The 15495-nt window shown below is 38.9% G+C and overlaps 1 long non-coding RNA gene across 4 annotated transcripts; it reads left to right on the forward strand.

The window, feature by feature from the left end:
- Window positions 1-242: 242 nt before the first annotated feature.
- Window positions 243-2763, forward strand: LOC126723378 (uncharacterized). Of its 4 annotated transcripts, none has more exons than XR_007654248.1 (3): window positions 243-477; window positions 1408-1474; window positions 2383-2763. It is a non-coding gene; the product is annotated as an uncharacterized LOC126723378 (long non-coding RNA). The 4 variants fall into 4 exon arrangements; XR_007654249.1 differs by having other exon boundaries at window positions 2419-2763; XR_007654246.1 differs by having other exon boundaries at window positions 2439-2763.
- The last annotated feature ends 12732 nt before the right edge of the window (window positions 2764-15495 follow it).

Raw genomic sequence — 15495 nt, forward strand, 5'->3', positions numbered from 1 at the left:
TATTATAGAACATATATACCCTTTTAATGTGATAGATATAACTTTATAAAGGTAAGGATATATATATATATGTGTGTGTGTGTAAAGTGATATTATTCTTTGAAGATAAGTGTGAATGCAAAGAATATATATATATATATATATATATAAGTGTGAATGCAAAGAAAAAAAAAAAGCTGAAAAGTGGGTGTGATATTTTCTTCCCTAGCATCCCACGTATCCCACCCTAGTTGTCCACATCTCTTATTTTCTTTGGCTACCCCAAAAGTCAATTTGCCTTATCTTTCTTTTGCTGCATCTGAAGTCCAGCAGCTCATTTTCCTCTTTCTCTACTCCTTTTTCCTCTTTCTTTGTTCTTCTTTATTCTTCCCTTCTTACACGGTAACATCTCTCCCTTCCTTTCTCACCGAAAATTCTAGTTTCTTTAAAGAAGAAATTATACAATTAGCCCTAAGGTTTCATCTTCAAAGTGTGTGGGTAAGTAAATTAAACCTCATTTGATTTTTTGTATTTGGATAGTATAATTGTTTGCTTATTTTCCCTCTTTGTTCTCTACTCTGATTTTGGAAGTTGAATTGGTGATTCTGTTTTAGTTACTTGAAATATTGATGATATTGTGGTCTATTGAATGCTTATTAGGGTATTTTAATATATATACTATAGGTATAAAAATATCCAAATGATATTAAGACCTATTGCTATTTGTTGATGATTTTGTAAGAATATGTACTGAAGCTGTTTCTGTGACAGATTTGATGTTTACAACAAGAAAAATATGTATTAAATCATATTATGTGAATTAGGATGCTAGGAGTAGTTTTTGTGAATTCTAAGACACACATGGTTGTTATGGAAGTGGTCTTACAGAATTTGGATGAACATAAAAATAATGGTTTAATTTTTAAGTTGTAAGAAATTCTGTCAGGACGGATTTGAGTATGCTGTCTTGCATGATTTTTAGTAAATCATGGGTTTATTATTTACTCCGAAATTTTTATGGTTTATACTGGACATACAAGGGAGTATTTATGTAAAATTTCATGATAATTGGATGTGTTTGGACAGCTCGTTTGTATTTTACAAATGGAGCATATACTGTTGAAATGAGCAGTGAACAATATATGCTACACCTAATTTTGTGGATTTAATTCTCAAGTTAGGTTGTATGTTTTGAGTTATAATTTAATACGCTCATCCTTTGATATGTTTGGAGTATATATAAATTTTATGAATTGGTTTCTCTATGGTTTGGGTGCATAATGTGTTTGATGGTCGTATCATGTACTTTGGGGAACTTTATGTGATGGGAATTAAGATTTCTTGAGTTTGAGAGCTAGGTTGTGATTGAAGTATAAGTTTATATATTAGGAAGAGTTTGTTCGTAATAAGTCTTGGTTTTTCATTTAGGTGGTGAGAACGAGAACACGGACACTTGAGCTCCTCGTATACAATCTCTCGCGCCTTCTGTTTTCAGGTAAGAGACTTGTGACGTGTGCTTTTAATAAGTATAAAGATTATTTCGAAAACTACTATGCATTAAAACTTTTTGATTAGAGATATTACATATAAGCATGAATTAAGTAAAATATATGTTTGTGAGTTGTTCAATCTTATATATATGATAATTTTAGCATATTAATGCTAGTATCTATATCACGAACATAATATTTCAGAATGAAGTGGATATGCTACTAATATGAAGTAATTATGTAAAAGCATAGTTATCAGAAAAATATAGCGTTCGGGTTATTCCATTGTTATGTTCTGAACTCAGCCAGTAGGGGTTAATTATTGGCTTTCCATAGAAAATGTTATCTGTTTGGCCATTTAAAGTGGAGAAAATGGGGTTGCCAGTAACTCTAGGCCATTTAAAGTAGAGGAAATGGGGTTGCCTATAACTCTAATATGAACAAGGCCTTCTCCCCAATGTGTACGGATGGCAAGGAGGAATAAAACCTTGAGGAGATGTGCCATTAGGCCTCTCAAAGAGGACAATATCATGCATACGAGGTCACCCAAATGTGATGAGGCCTTCTCTGTACAAACTTATCAGATATGGACTAACCAATATGTTATGAACAGCTATATTATGTTATTGATCATGAGAGAATGATTTTGTTTAAATGCATTATAAAAGGTTAAAAACTCTCATGAAAAGAAGAAGCTTATGATGAAGCATTTTGTAATTTTTTTAAAGATAGAGTTACTGAATTATGTTTATGTTCCTTATTATGTTATTTTATTATTATATGAAAGGAAAATGAAATATTTTCATCTAAAGGCTCGTAAGTTATCTTAAGAACCATATGAACAGTATGAAGGCTATTTTATTGAAGTTGGCATATCCATAAAATATTTGATTTACACGCATTCTTATTAAAGGCCCATGGAGCTTCAAAACCTTACTGGGCTTCGTAGCTCGCCCTATTATATTTCAGTGCACAGGTTTTTCTTGGAAGCAGCGAGAGTATTAGAGGTGGCAAGGATTTTGTGTTTTCTTGTTTGTTAGAATGTAGAGTTTTGTTGTATAGCAGTTAGCTCTTTTCTTGTATAGAAGGAATCGAGATGTACTTGATCCTTTGGACACAGATGTAATTTGGTACCTTAGTTTGTTTTGAACCTCAGTTGTATGTCTTTGGGGTTAGGTTTGTAATAAGAGTTTTGCTAAACGTTTAGTTATGTAATATTTACACGTACACCTTAAGTTTCAGCCAGGTGGTAATTTTCCAAGTTCGAAGAAAATCAAATTCAAGGTTTCCATCATTTTTGTATATTATGGCTTTTATGCAATAAATAAGTAGGAAGTCAAGAAACAATTCTTGATAAGTACCTTCAGTTTAGGTTGGTTCGTGTTAGTATTAAGGTAAACTTGATATTAATATGCCGGCCATGCTTTAAACTTTGAAGCATAGGTGGGTCGTGACATCCTTGACCCATTCCTCGGCCATGGCAACCTTTTGGATAGCCTACATATGGGCAGCAAGAGAGTACTTTTTAAAAAAAAAAAAGAAAAAGGAGAAAACAAAAAAGAAAAGAAAGGGAATCACTATTGATAAAGAGTGCCGAGGAGCTTACCATGGCTAAGTCCTTCTTCAGGGACAAGAAAAGCTCCAATTGCCTCATGCGTTTTAGAGCATCCATGTCCTTTGGGAGAAGAAGAGGACGCTTCAAAGCCTCGGCTACATGGTAGAAGTGGCCTCTCTGGAACTCCCTAATGGAGGAGTTCCAGGGCAACGCTGCACCATCTGACTCCAACTTGGGGTTCTAAGTTAAATGGCACACATCGGTTGAGTGCTCAGCCTCCTTACTATCCACCAAAGAGGCTCATCCTCTATCTCTGGCTATTTTTTCCTGCTTGCGGTCCTTTAGTGGAACAATCTCCCTTTCCTCGGTCTCCTTCCCTTTTCTCTTCTTCTTCAAGTTTGGGATAGGGAGCAGGTCGATTGTGGGAGAAGGAGGGGGAGGAGGGAGATCAGGGAGGGGCTGAGTCCCTGGGACATCTTTAGGTTTTGACCCCTTCTTCCTCCTTACAAGGAGGTCCTTCAAGCCTTTTCTTGGGTTCAAGGAAATCTCTTCTTCCTCGTCCTTCGAGTTATCATCTATCCACGCGATTACAAGGTGGAAGGGCGTACACCAGAAACTTTATCAAGCTCATCTTCAGAGTTTGGGACTTGAACCACCTGTTCTTCCTACTTCTCTCTCTCGTCCGTGAGATAAAATTGATCTATCTCGGCCTCAAGTGACAATCAGGATGAGGCTGTTTCTTCTCTCGGGAGAGCTACATCACAGGGAGAACATTGAAGGGGTAGCTCAACTAGAGGGGAAGGTCTTCTCGGGCTAGAAAACTAGGCACGAAGACGTCTATCTAGTGGAGCCTTGGGTTGCCTGCCCTTATTGTGTGGCCCACTTCCTGGAAAGTGTCCGAGATCGGTTCGAATTCCAAAATGAGATGGACTGCTCTCGGCTACCTATCCTCACTTACGAACACTTTAGACCTTAAGACTTTTTTGAGGTCCACAACGTTGACCAAACTGAGGTGGGGCGCTATGTGCCTTTTATCTGCAAAAACGATCGAGGAGAAAATCATGGTCAGACCAATAAAATCCATTACCAAAGGAAAACGAAATATTAAAAGAAAGTGTGGCAAAGCTAAAAGAACTAAATCCCATGCCTAGGGACCTAAACCTAGGGTACCCCACCTGGTTCTCCCTCTCGAGTTGGGCAGTGAAGACCGTCGTGCCATTCCCCAGAGGCGATTAAGTAGTCGTCCTTCATGCCTTTGTTGGACTTGGGAAGACACGATATAAACTTAATAATGCTGGATCGGGACTTGAGGTAATACCCCGCGTCAGCAAGTGAATGGCACTCATACATATGGACAACATCGTGCTAGGTGAGTTTCAAACCTATCTGCTCATTGAGAGCATCGACGCTACCTAAAACTCTAAATAGGTTGGGAGCGCACTAGTGGGGACACAACCTATGGTTGATTAGGTAGTCTAAGGTCACCCTATCCATGGAGAGTGTCATTCCTCCTCCTATGAAAGCAATCATAAGAATGACAACCTCCCATTCATTTCTATCTGTGACTATTCGGTCTGAAGAACAATACTGAAGGGCTACTCCTTCCAGAATGTCGTACTTAGCTTTGAAGCCCTCCATACTAGTGGTAGAGTCTACAAGGTGCTTAAATCTACCCATCTAGGTGAGCTAAAAGGATACGAAAGAAGTTTTCAAGGAAAGAAACAAAGAATAGAAGGTCGAGGAGAAAAGAACCTAGAGAAGAAGGAACTAACGAGAATAAGCACATGAGTTGATCCCTGAACCTCTTAAAGATTTAATTTTTTTTTTTTTTTTAATTTATAGAAAAGGACTTGGAAGATTTAGAAACTTGGGAAGCCTTGAAAGTTTGAGAATTTGGAACTTCTAGAGAGCTTGAAAATTTGTAAAATGAGGGAAAATGACTCTCCCCAGGTGCCTTATATAGAAGGCAGAATTAAGCGGGAGTTATTCCGCTCAAAATTCAAGGAGAAACGCTAGGCATAGGATCTACATCTCACCATAGGATGCAGGGAACAAAATGCCGCTTGGAGCATTTAATGAGACATCACAGGCTCCAAAGCGTTAGGAACAGTTATGGGACAAGCGAAGCAATGCTCTCACGTGTGGAAACTAGAGAAACAAATGGATTTAACTCTCCAAAGTCAAAACCCCATTTTTCTCCTTGGATAGGAAGAGAAAACCGGAATTTTGAGGGGCTACTATAGGGACAATGGGCCCAAAAATATATGTTGGGCCTTGGCCTTGTCTGAGGAGGCACAGTGGTTTAAAAATAGATTAATAGTAAGGAAGATGTAAGACTTTGAACTTCATAAGGAAGCTATGATTGTAAAGGCTGGGAGAGGTGGGTCGAGGAGGAATATCCCTTCGACTAGGCGAAACAAAGATCAAAATGTGTGTCCTATCATCCAGGGTGGCGTTCCAGGAGGTTCTATTGATAAGGACATGCATTATGATCGTACAAAAGGGGTGGGAACTAGAAAATACCTGAGGGAAAGCTACTACCACTGTATTAAATGCTCTGCCGCTAACTCTCTGGCCGCATTAATGAGGAAGTAATGCCTGAACAGTAGTTTTTAGCCTTACGGCTACTCTCCAGAGATTTCAATAAGGTGCTGATGTGATAGGGATCAACACCTACGATCTAACCTACACGTGGAGGGCAGAGATGATGGCAAAGGGATAGTATAAAATAGGAAGAAAGCAATGAAAGAAGGGAATCGAGAAATTAAGAGGAAAACACTGTAGCAATCAAGAATTGAACTTGTAATCAAATTTGAGAGAAATATATAAGAACTGATCTCTTCGGATCGTGCCAAGGACGATTTTATTTAGAATAAACCAAACTATCTTCATTTTCTTGCCATTTGAATCCACTTAACTCGTTGTTTGATTCATTAAAGCTTAGTTTTCCAATCCACTCTTTACAAATTCATTGTATTGAGCTTTTTAGGCCTAAATTCATTTATCAATTTGGGCTAGGGACCTAAATTGCATCCTTACAATATGCTTTTTGGTTTTGCAGTCGCAACAATTTTGCTCTTCTTAGCAACTTGACTCACAATTATAGCAAATATTCAAGTTATCGCTTTATTAAATTTTGTATAATTTAAATTTCTTAGTGAGTACTCTAAAAAAAATTTCTAGAGCTGCCACTGTTGTCAGTTTAGACTTTCTCAATGAATCTTAGAGGAGTCTTTAAGCAATTTAAATCCCATTGACAAGATGGAAAGTAAAATTTTAAATAGAGTATCATTTATTCATTTTACTCATATTGGATCCAAATAATTACAAATTTCAACAATAAGATTGGCTTCACTAATCACTATTCATTTTGCTGGAACCTTATAATTTCTGATATTGATTCATTTCCAATCTATTATATGAGAAATTAATTCTTAATATATGGACATCGATTTTTTTTTTTTTTTGATCTAAAATAAATGGACCTTGATTAATTAGATCTTATCTTTTATCAGTTGTCATCATGCTCTTTCAAAAAAAAAAAAAAAAATTGCCATCATGCCTGGCAATTTAAACAAGATGATGAAAGATGCAGACAGAGAGTACAGTACAAGAAGTCTTTATCTATTTTTTAATTTTGTTTTAATTCAAAGCAATTTTATTGAACATGAGACATTGTCATTATTATATTTGATTGAATTATTTTGTATCTAAGCAGCTTGGATTACTCCTTTAATTAATAGCTTTCCTCATGTTGCTTTTGCTCATAGTACATGCTACGTCCTGCCATATTCAAGAAAGGCACGAAATTCAGTACACGAAAGGAAAAAAAAAAATTTAACCAAATTAAAAGCAAAAGAGCTAACATTTTACTAGAAAAATTCATATTATTCATAATAAAAATTAACATTTAAAACTTGATTGGTTACCTGTTGCTTAGGAGAGATCCAAGTTAGAAAAAGCTCTCTTGATATTCTAACATGAACAGCGACTTTCTCTTAGGATTTTGATCGGCTTTGATACAGAACTCCTTATAACCAAAAATGTTTCTAATAAGTTGAGCATTCATCATGAAGAAAAAAATTTTCAAAAAAGAAGGGTACTCCATGATTTTCACTTTCTAGTTTAACTCTTTTTCTAGAACTCAATAATGCAGTGATCAAAATAGGTGCTGCACTTAAATTTATATAGGCCTGAAGGTATGTTTTCATATGCTTCCCATGCAGCATCTAAGTTGTAAAATGTTATTCATTAAGACATGATATGCTCAAAAATTCAAGCCCAACAACTAACAACTTTGTTAGGTTCTAAAGTTTAGGATTTTATGTATTTAGAACTTTAATTGTATTGTTGGCAAACCATGATCAAAACAATGTGTTTAGAAGTGTTTAAGTCTAGCTCAAAGTTGTGATTTTATGTAAAGTTGGAATCGAGTTAAAGCAGGAAGTATTGTGGCTTTCGGCCTGGCTCAATCGATCGAAAGACAGGCTCGATCAATCGAAACTCGGACAGAATGCTTTTCTGCAGATTCGTCCAACTCAGCCCTAAGTGTTTTAAAACGTTTTTAGGGTTTCTTATTTGTCCTAAGTATAAAAGGCAAACCCTAGTCACGTTTTAGTGTTGCTTATATTTGCAGTTTGTGTAAATCTCTTGTGAGATCTAGAGGAGCTTTCCTTTACACAAACTTAGGGTTTTCAAGGAGAAGAGTTATCTACGCCTTGATGATCAATTCAGTTGCTGCTATTGAAGCTTAAAGAAAACACAAGTGGGTGTGCTTGTAGCTGGTGGTGAATCCAAGAAAGAAGGAGTCCATGGATTCGAAGCTTGCACGTGGTCGTGTCAGTAAGTTCTACTGGTTGGTAGCAATAAGTAGTCGAGCGTGGGGGCTTGTAAGTCTTATTGTATGAATTTCGATTCTTTCAAGATAGTGGATTCAAGTTTACCTTGAGGATAGTTAGGTTAAATCATCTCCTGGTTTTTACCGGTTTGGTTTCTTGGGTGATCATATCATTGTCTTATTTATTTTCCGCTGCTTTGCATAATTTAATCTTTTATATTGTGATAACCTAGACTTGTTAATTTGACTAAGTAATCACTTGGCTAATTACCTAGGTTTAATCAATTGTTTAAGGGATCTAAAAACTATCAAACTTTATTGTTCCTATTAATTATCCACATTTGAAAAAATATTATAAGATCACCTGCCTAAATTAGCTAAAACTCATAACTTTGCATGGATTATTTTTTCAATTGCATACCAATTTTTCCTTCTTATGCTTTCGCAAGATTCAAGTAATTATGCTTATAAGGTAAGGAAGAAAATTGGTATGATGTTCCACACTTGTGCATGTATTCATTTAAAAGGCGTGAGGTTCGTTGGAGTGCATGTATCCACACACACACACACACAAACTATTCCAAATTAATTAGAATTTGAAATATATGGATCCAATTTGTATCAATTGATTTCTATTTTTTGTAGGTGTGATTTAATCACCCATCCATTATTCAGACAAATTTATCAATTAAAGCAACTTGAGTCCATTTACATACTTAATTAAACTTTAATTTGTTAAGAGCCGTGTAGCTCAACTAGTACCTTGAATTAAGTATGTAAATGGACTCAAGTTGCTTTAACTGATAAATTTGTCTGAATAATGGATGGGTGATTAAATCACACCTACAAAAAATAGAAATCAATTGATATAAATTGGATCCATATATTTCAAATTCTAATTAATTTGGAATAGTTTGTGTGTGTGTGTGTGTGTGCGTGTGCGTGTGCGTGTGCGTGTGCGTGTGCGTGGATACATGCACTCCAACGAACCTCACGCCTTTTAAATGAATACATGCACAAGTATGGAACACACTCCAACGAACCTCACGCCTTTTAAATGAATACATGCACAAGTATGGAACACACACACACACACACAAACACACACACACACAAACTATTCCAAATTAATTAGAATTTGAAATATATGGATCCAATTTATATCTGTAGAGAGGGAAAATTCCCGACCTATCACAAGCTGACACATCACATTACCAAGTCCACAAAATACAGCCAATTACAGAACACCATGTATTGCTAGGTTTTGCTATCACTATTCAGAAACCAACAGAAATTTGCCAAGTGTCATGCAAGAGCCAATCACACATCAGCGCACGTGTAAGCAATGACTCAAGCAGCCTCGCACGTGTAAGCAATGACTCAAGCAGCCTCGCACGTGTAAGCGATAACTCAAGCAGCCTCGCACGTGTAAGCGATGACTCAAGCAACCTCGCACGTGTAAGCGATGACTTAAGCGGACCAATCAAGCTGTGACATGTGTCACCAATCAAGCTCCGCCACGTGTCGCTCACCCACCCCAAAACTCCTATAAATAGAAGCCTTCCTGAGACATTGAGGAGGACTAGAACTCAGAAGTGAAAAAGCTCTGTGAAGATCAAGCCTCAAAGCCTTCAAGAACTTCAAGAACTTCAGCCCCAAAATCGAAGAACATTCGAAGCAGAATCATCCAGATCATCTGCCTAGATCCTAAAGTTCACGGGAATCAAGCCAAAAGTGTCCAAAAACAACAACAAATCACAAATCATCGAAGCTCAACGGATTCAAGCCTCTAAAGCTCCGAAGAACTTCCACCACAAACCTTCGAAGACGAAGAACGCACGAAGAACACGAAGAACGCGAAGAACAAAGGATTTCTAAACAAGCTCATAGCCAGAGATTCATTGTAATTCCGTTTCAGTAATCTTCGATCCATCCCTCAACCAAATTGAAGGATATTTTGTGTTCAAGTCAAATCCACATTACCATAAATCTAATCAATAAGTCTTTTAAGGAGATCGAATCAGAGGATAACTCTTTTGTAATTATAGAGAATTGTACCACACAATCATCAATACAAATTCGCATTTGTGAAACTATTTTACTTGTTTGATTTATTTCGAACTAGAAATTTAGTCGCTTACAAATTCTGGCACGCCCAGTGGGACATCTCTGCCTCTCATCTCTTTCTCCTTCAAAAGAAAAGAAATTCGACATCATTTTGCTACTAGCTTCAATGGCCTCTAGCAAGAATGTACGAAAATCAGTGGTTGATGATTCCGGTACTGATGAGTATGTCGGCCCAATCACTCGCAGTCGGTCCAAAGCTTTTGATCGACTCCAACCTCAACCAACCCAAGAAAGCCAACCTCCTGCTGTCACCTCTCTGGACTTTCTTGCAAATAGGAAAGCTACCGCTAAAGATTCATCTGCCTCGAAAGATTTGGGGACCAGTAATGAATCATCCCCAACAAAGACCTTTTCTATCAACTCTTCACCCGTGATGAGAAACTTAAGGAGTGAAGCACCTCTAACTCATCCTGTTTCATCATTTTCTCCATCATCTATAGAGGTCATCCCAGTAATGATGACTAACACCTCTACCATGGAAGAAAAGATGGCTGAAATGGAACAAAGGGTCATCCTTCTCACAAAGGCACTTGAAGAAAAGGACGTTAAAATTGCAACCCTAATGAACAAGCTGGAGGTACAAGATTCGAGTGAATCAAGTCTTGGCCCTGAGCAGCCACCTGGCTTTACCTTTAAAGGAGAAAATGCCAAGGGTGATAAAGGAAAAGGAGGTGAAGGCACTTCTCAACATGGACATTCCACCTCAATGGCCTCGATATCTGTCCAACAATTGCAGGATATGATTACAAATACCATTCGAGCACAATATGGAGGTTCTTCCACAAGTTCTCTCATATATTCCAAACCCTATACAAAGCGCATTGATAACATGAGAATGCCAAATGGGTATCAACCTCCCAAGTTCTTGCAATTTGATGGCAAAGGAAACCCTAAGCAACACATTGCTCACTTTGTAGAAACTTGCGAGAACGCAGGGACGCAAGGAGGCCTCTTTGTAAAGCAGTTTGTTCGTTCACTGAAAGGGAATGCCTTTGATTGGTATACAGACTTAGAGCCCGAGTCAATCGATAGCTGGGAACAACTTGAAAGGGAGTTTCTCAACCGATTCTACAGCACACGACGCACGGTAAGCATGATGGAGCTTACCAATACTAAACAGTGGAAGGATGAGCCCGTCGTTGATTATATCAATCGGTGGCGTTCTTTGAGTCTAGATTGCAAGGATAGACTTACTGAAATATCTGCTATAGAGATGTGCATCCAAGGCATGCATTGGGGACTTCTTTACATCCTTCAAGGAGTAAAGCCTCGAACATTTGAAGAGTTGGCAACTCGTGCGCATGACATGGAATTAAGTATTTCCAGCCATGGGAATACGAAACCTCCTGTACCTGAAGAAAGGAAAGAAAGACGGGAAATAAGGAAAAACGACAGGAATGCAAAAAGTAATATCAAAGACTCAATGAATGTCAATCCTGCCCCAGTCAAAATTTCAACAAGAAATGTGAAGGCCAATGAAAAGAGGCCCGAAGGAGGTCAACAGCGTGAGACGCGTCGCTCATCACTTAAGGAGTGGGAACAAAAAGTCTATCCTTTCCTAGACGCTGATATGCCTTAAATGTTAGAACAACTGCTCAAATTGAAATTAATTGAATTGCCAGAATGCAAACGACCGGAAGAGATGAGAAAAGTTGATGACCCGAACTATTGTAAGTATCATCGCATCATAAGTCATCCAATCCAAAAATGCTTTGTTCTTAAAGAACTCATCATGAAGTTGGCCAAGGAAAGGAAAATCGACTTGGATTTTAATGATGTTGCTCAGTCAAACCTTGTCACATTTTCTTGTGGGTTACCTAGTTCCATGTCTCCAACTACTAAGCAAGGGACAAATACCACGCTCATCCATTTTGGTTCTTTGGAACCGGTTCAAGTTCAGCTCTTACAAAAAGCACCTGATTATAATTCAAATGATGATAAAAGGTCAACGATGGATGAGGAAGAAGGTTGGACGATAGTTACTCGCAAGAGATGGAAGAAGAAACGAGCATTCCCTCTTCATTTGATCACTCGAGAGTCCAGAAGAGCACAAAACCAGATTCAGCCTTGGTCAAAAAGAATGAGTGATAAGAGGCAAGGGAAACTGGGAACAAAAGTGTATGAAGATTCAGCACAAATCCAAAAATCTCGAAAGCTCATCACATTGGAAGAATTCTTCCCCAAAAAATTCTTTCAAAATGACTCAGCCGAGGCCGTCCACACAATTTCTCGTTGCGAAATCCAGGACGAAAAAGAGGACGTTGACCATGGTGATCCAAAAGAGACCGTGTCATCCTTGGAGGAACTCCAATCTCAGGTCGATGAAGTTGAACCCTTGCAATCCTCCACATCACCAAAAGAAGTGCTCACCCAAGCTCTTGAGGAGCCAGAGATATACGCCCCTCATACCAATACGCTTCAACAAACACAGGGATGTTACGCATGCTCTCCAGATTTAACTTTCACTGATGAGGATCTATTGTTAGGCTCTAAGCCCCACAATCGCCCACTCTATGTCTCTGGTTATGCTCGTGAACAAAGGATCGAGCGTATCCTTGTGGATGGAGGTTCAGCCGTTAACATACTTCCAAAAATGACCATGAAACGACTGGGTTTTACTATGGAAGAATTATCACACAGTCGTTTGGTCATCCAAGGTTTTAATCAAGGAGGACAACGTGCAATCGGCGTGATCCACCTAGAATTATCCATTGGGGAATTGAAAAGCAACGTCTTGTTCCACGTCATTGACGCTAGGACGACCTACAACATGTTGTTAGGACATCCTTGGATCCATGAAAATGGAATAGTGCCATCAACTTTGCATCAATGCTTCAAGTTCTTTCAAAATGGAATAAAAAAGGTCGATGCCGATTTAAAGCCTTTTGCAGAAACCGAAGCTCATTTTGCTGATGCAAAATTCTATGCAAAAGAAGACATTTCTAGCGAGGTTCTTCCAGTTGAGATCCCGTCTATGAAAAGTAAACAGGATGAAAAGGAGCATGTTAAATTCATCGCCAAAAAAGACATTTCTTCCCCAAAGAAAGGCCCAGAGCCCTTCCTCCGGTATATACCATTATCACATCGCAAAAATGGACAATTACCATTCGCAGAATGCCTTCAACCTACAAAAGACAATGGAAGACCTGCAAAGCTCACAATGGAGGATGTAGCCATATTGAAAGAAAATCATGTCATGCCTTTAACTTCATCCACAAACCCTTTGCCCTCGAAGCCGTTAAATGGATTCGTGAGGTCTTCGCAAAGTCCGATAGAGCATGGTATTCTACCAAGTGAGCGGACGAAAGAATGGTTCGACCTAAAGGCATATAGGCTGTTAGCCAAAGCAGGCTACAATTTCTCAAAACAAGAAGACTTAGGGAAGCTAATTCCAGAAGCCACCAGAGAAAAGATGCATGGCCTTAGCAAAACACAAAGGAAAATGCGGCTTGAAGGGCATGAAATTCATATCCCAAAGACCGGATTAGGTTATACTCCCGAACAACCAGCTCAGATATGGATCAAGAAAAGAAGCGATCCTTCGAGTTCCCAATACATAACGGTGGAGGTCGGCGAAAGTTCAAATCAAAGAGAAGACCATTCTTCACCCCATGTCTCAGTGTTTGATCGCATCGAGGCCTCGTCATCACGAATCACAGTGTTCGACAGGATAAATACAACTTGTTTAACACCAAATCGGGACACTCTTGCTTGTAAATCAGTCTTTGATCGATTGGGGGCAACAAAAAGGCCTATTGATAGTCATTCTCAAAGTTCAATAAACTTTGACGTTCAAGGGGAGAAGAAAGCCAATGATGAGATCCGCAGTAGCATTCCTTCACGCATGAAACGTAACTTTACCTTGGAGATCAACACTGAAGGATCGCTCAAAGTCAAAAGACGAACGATTGTACATACAAGTTAGTCACCCGTCCATGATGAGGAGATTGAAGAGGTATCATCCTCGTTTCATATTACAATAGAAGAGGGTACACTGTTAGATGCTGAAGCAACCAATGAAGAGGTCGATGAAGCTCCTCCAGCCTTGGAAGATGGAGGACAAGCTACAGTTGATGAACTTAAAGAGATCAATTTAGGAACTGTTGAAGAACCCCGGCCAACTTTCATCAGTGCGCTTCTTACCCCTGAAGAAGAAGAAGGATACCTCAAGCTCCTAGTAGAGTACAAAGATGTGTTCGCTTGGACTTACAAGGAAATGCCTGGGCTCAATCCGAGTATTGCTCTACATCATTTGGCAGTAAAGAAAGGCGTGCGCCCAGTCAAACAAGCTCAAAGACGCTTTCGGCCAGAGCTTATCCCTCAAATAGAAACCGAGGTCAATAAACTCATTAAAGCAGGCTTCATTCGTGAAGTGCAGTACCCGGAATGGATTGCTAACATCGTCCCTGTCAAGAAGAAGAATGGACAAATCCGAGTGTGTGTTGACTTCCGTGATTTGAACAATGCATGTCCCAAAGATGATTTTCCATTACCCATCACTGAGGTCATGGTTGATGCCACTACTGGTCATGAAGCTTTATCTTTCATGGATGGATCTTCGGGTTACAACCAAATTCGAATGAATCCTAAGGATGAGCAGCTTACAGCTTTCCGTACCCCTAAGGGAATTTACTGTTACAAAGTGATGCCCTTTGGACTAAAGAATGCAGGTGCTACTTATCAACGGGCCATGCAGAAGATCTTTGATAATGTACTTTATAAATACGTGGAGTGTTATGTCGATGATTTGGTGGTTAAAACAAAAAGGAGGGAAGACCATCTGGCAGATCTACGATCCGTGTTCACCCGACTGAGAAAATATCAGCTTAAAATGAACCCCCGCAAATGCGCTTTTGGTGTAACATCTGGAAAATTTCTTGGTTTCATTGTGAGGCACCGCGGTATTGAAATTGACCAGTCCAAAATTGAAGCTATCCAGAAAATGCCAGAGCCCAAGAATCTACGAGAACTTAGAGGCTTGCAGGGGAAACTGGCCTACATACGACGATTTATCTCAAATTTGGCCGGTCGATGTCAACCTTTCAATAGATTGATGAAAAAGGATGTGCACTTTGAATGGGATGAGGCTTGTAGCAATGCTTTTGCGCTCATCAAAAGGTACTTGCTTAATCCTCCAGTTTTAGGTGCTCCTATCCCAGGAAAGCCTTTGGTGCTGTATATTGCGGCCCAAGAAAAGTCTCTAGGTTCTCTTATGGCGCAAGAAAATAAAGAGGGGAAAGAAAGAGCCCTTTATTATCTAAATCGAACTCTCAATGGGGCTGAATTAAATTATTCTCCTATCGAAAAGATGTGCCTCGCTCTTTTCTTTGCCATAGACAAACTGGAACACTACATGCAAGCATATACAGTCCGTTTGATAGCAAAGGCGGATCCGATCAAATATGTCCTCTCCAGGCCAGTGGTTTCGGGTCGTATAGCTCGATGGGCAGTCTTGCTACAACAATATGACCTTGCATACATTCCACAAAAAGCTGTCAAAGGACAAG

The sequence above is a fragment of the Quercus robur genome, chromosome 4 (assembly GCF_932294415.1).
Source record: "Quercus robur chromosome 4, dhQueRobu3.1, whole genome shotgun sequence".
Classification (NCBI taxonomy): Eukaryota; Viridiplantae; Streptophyta; class Magnoliopsida; order Fagales; family Fagaceae; genus Quercus; species Quercus robur.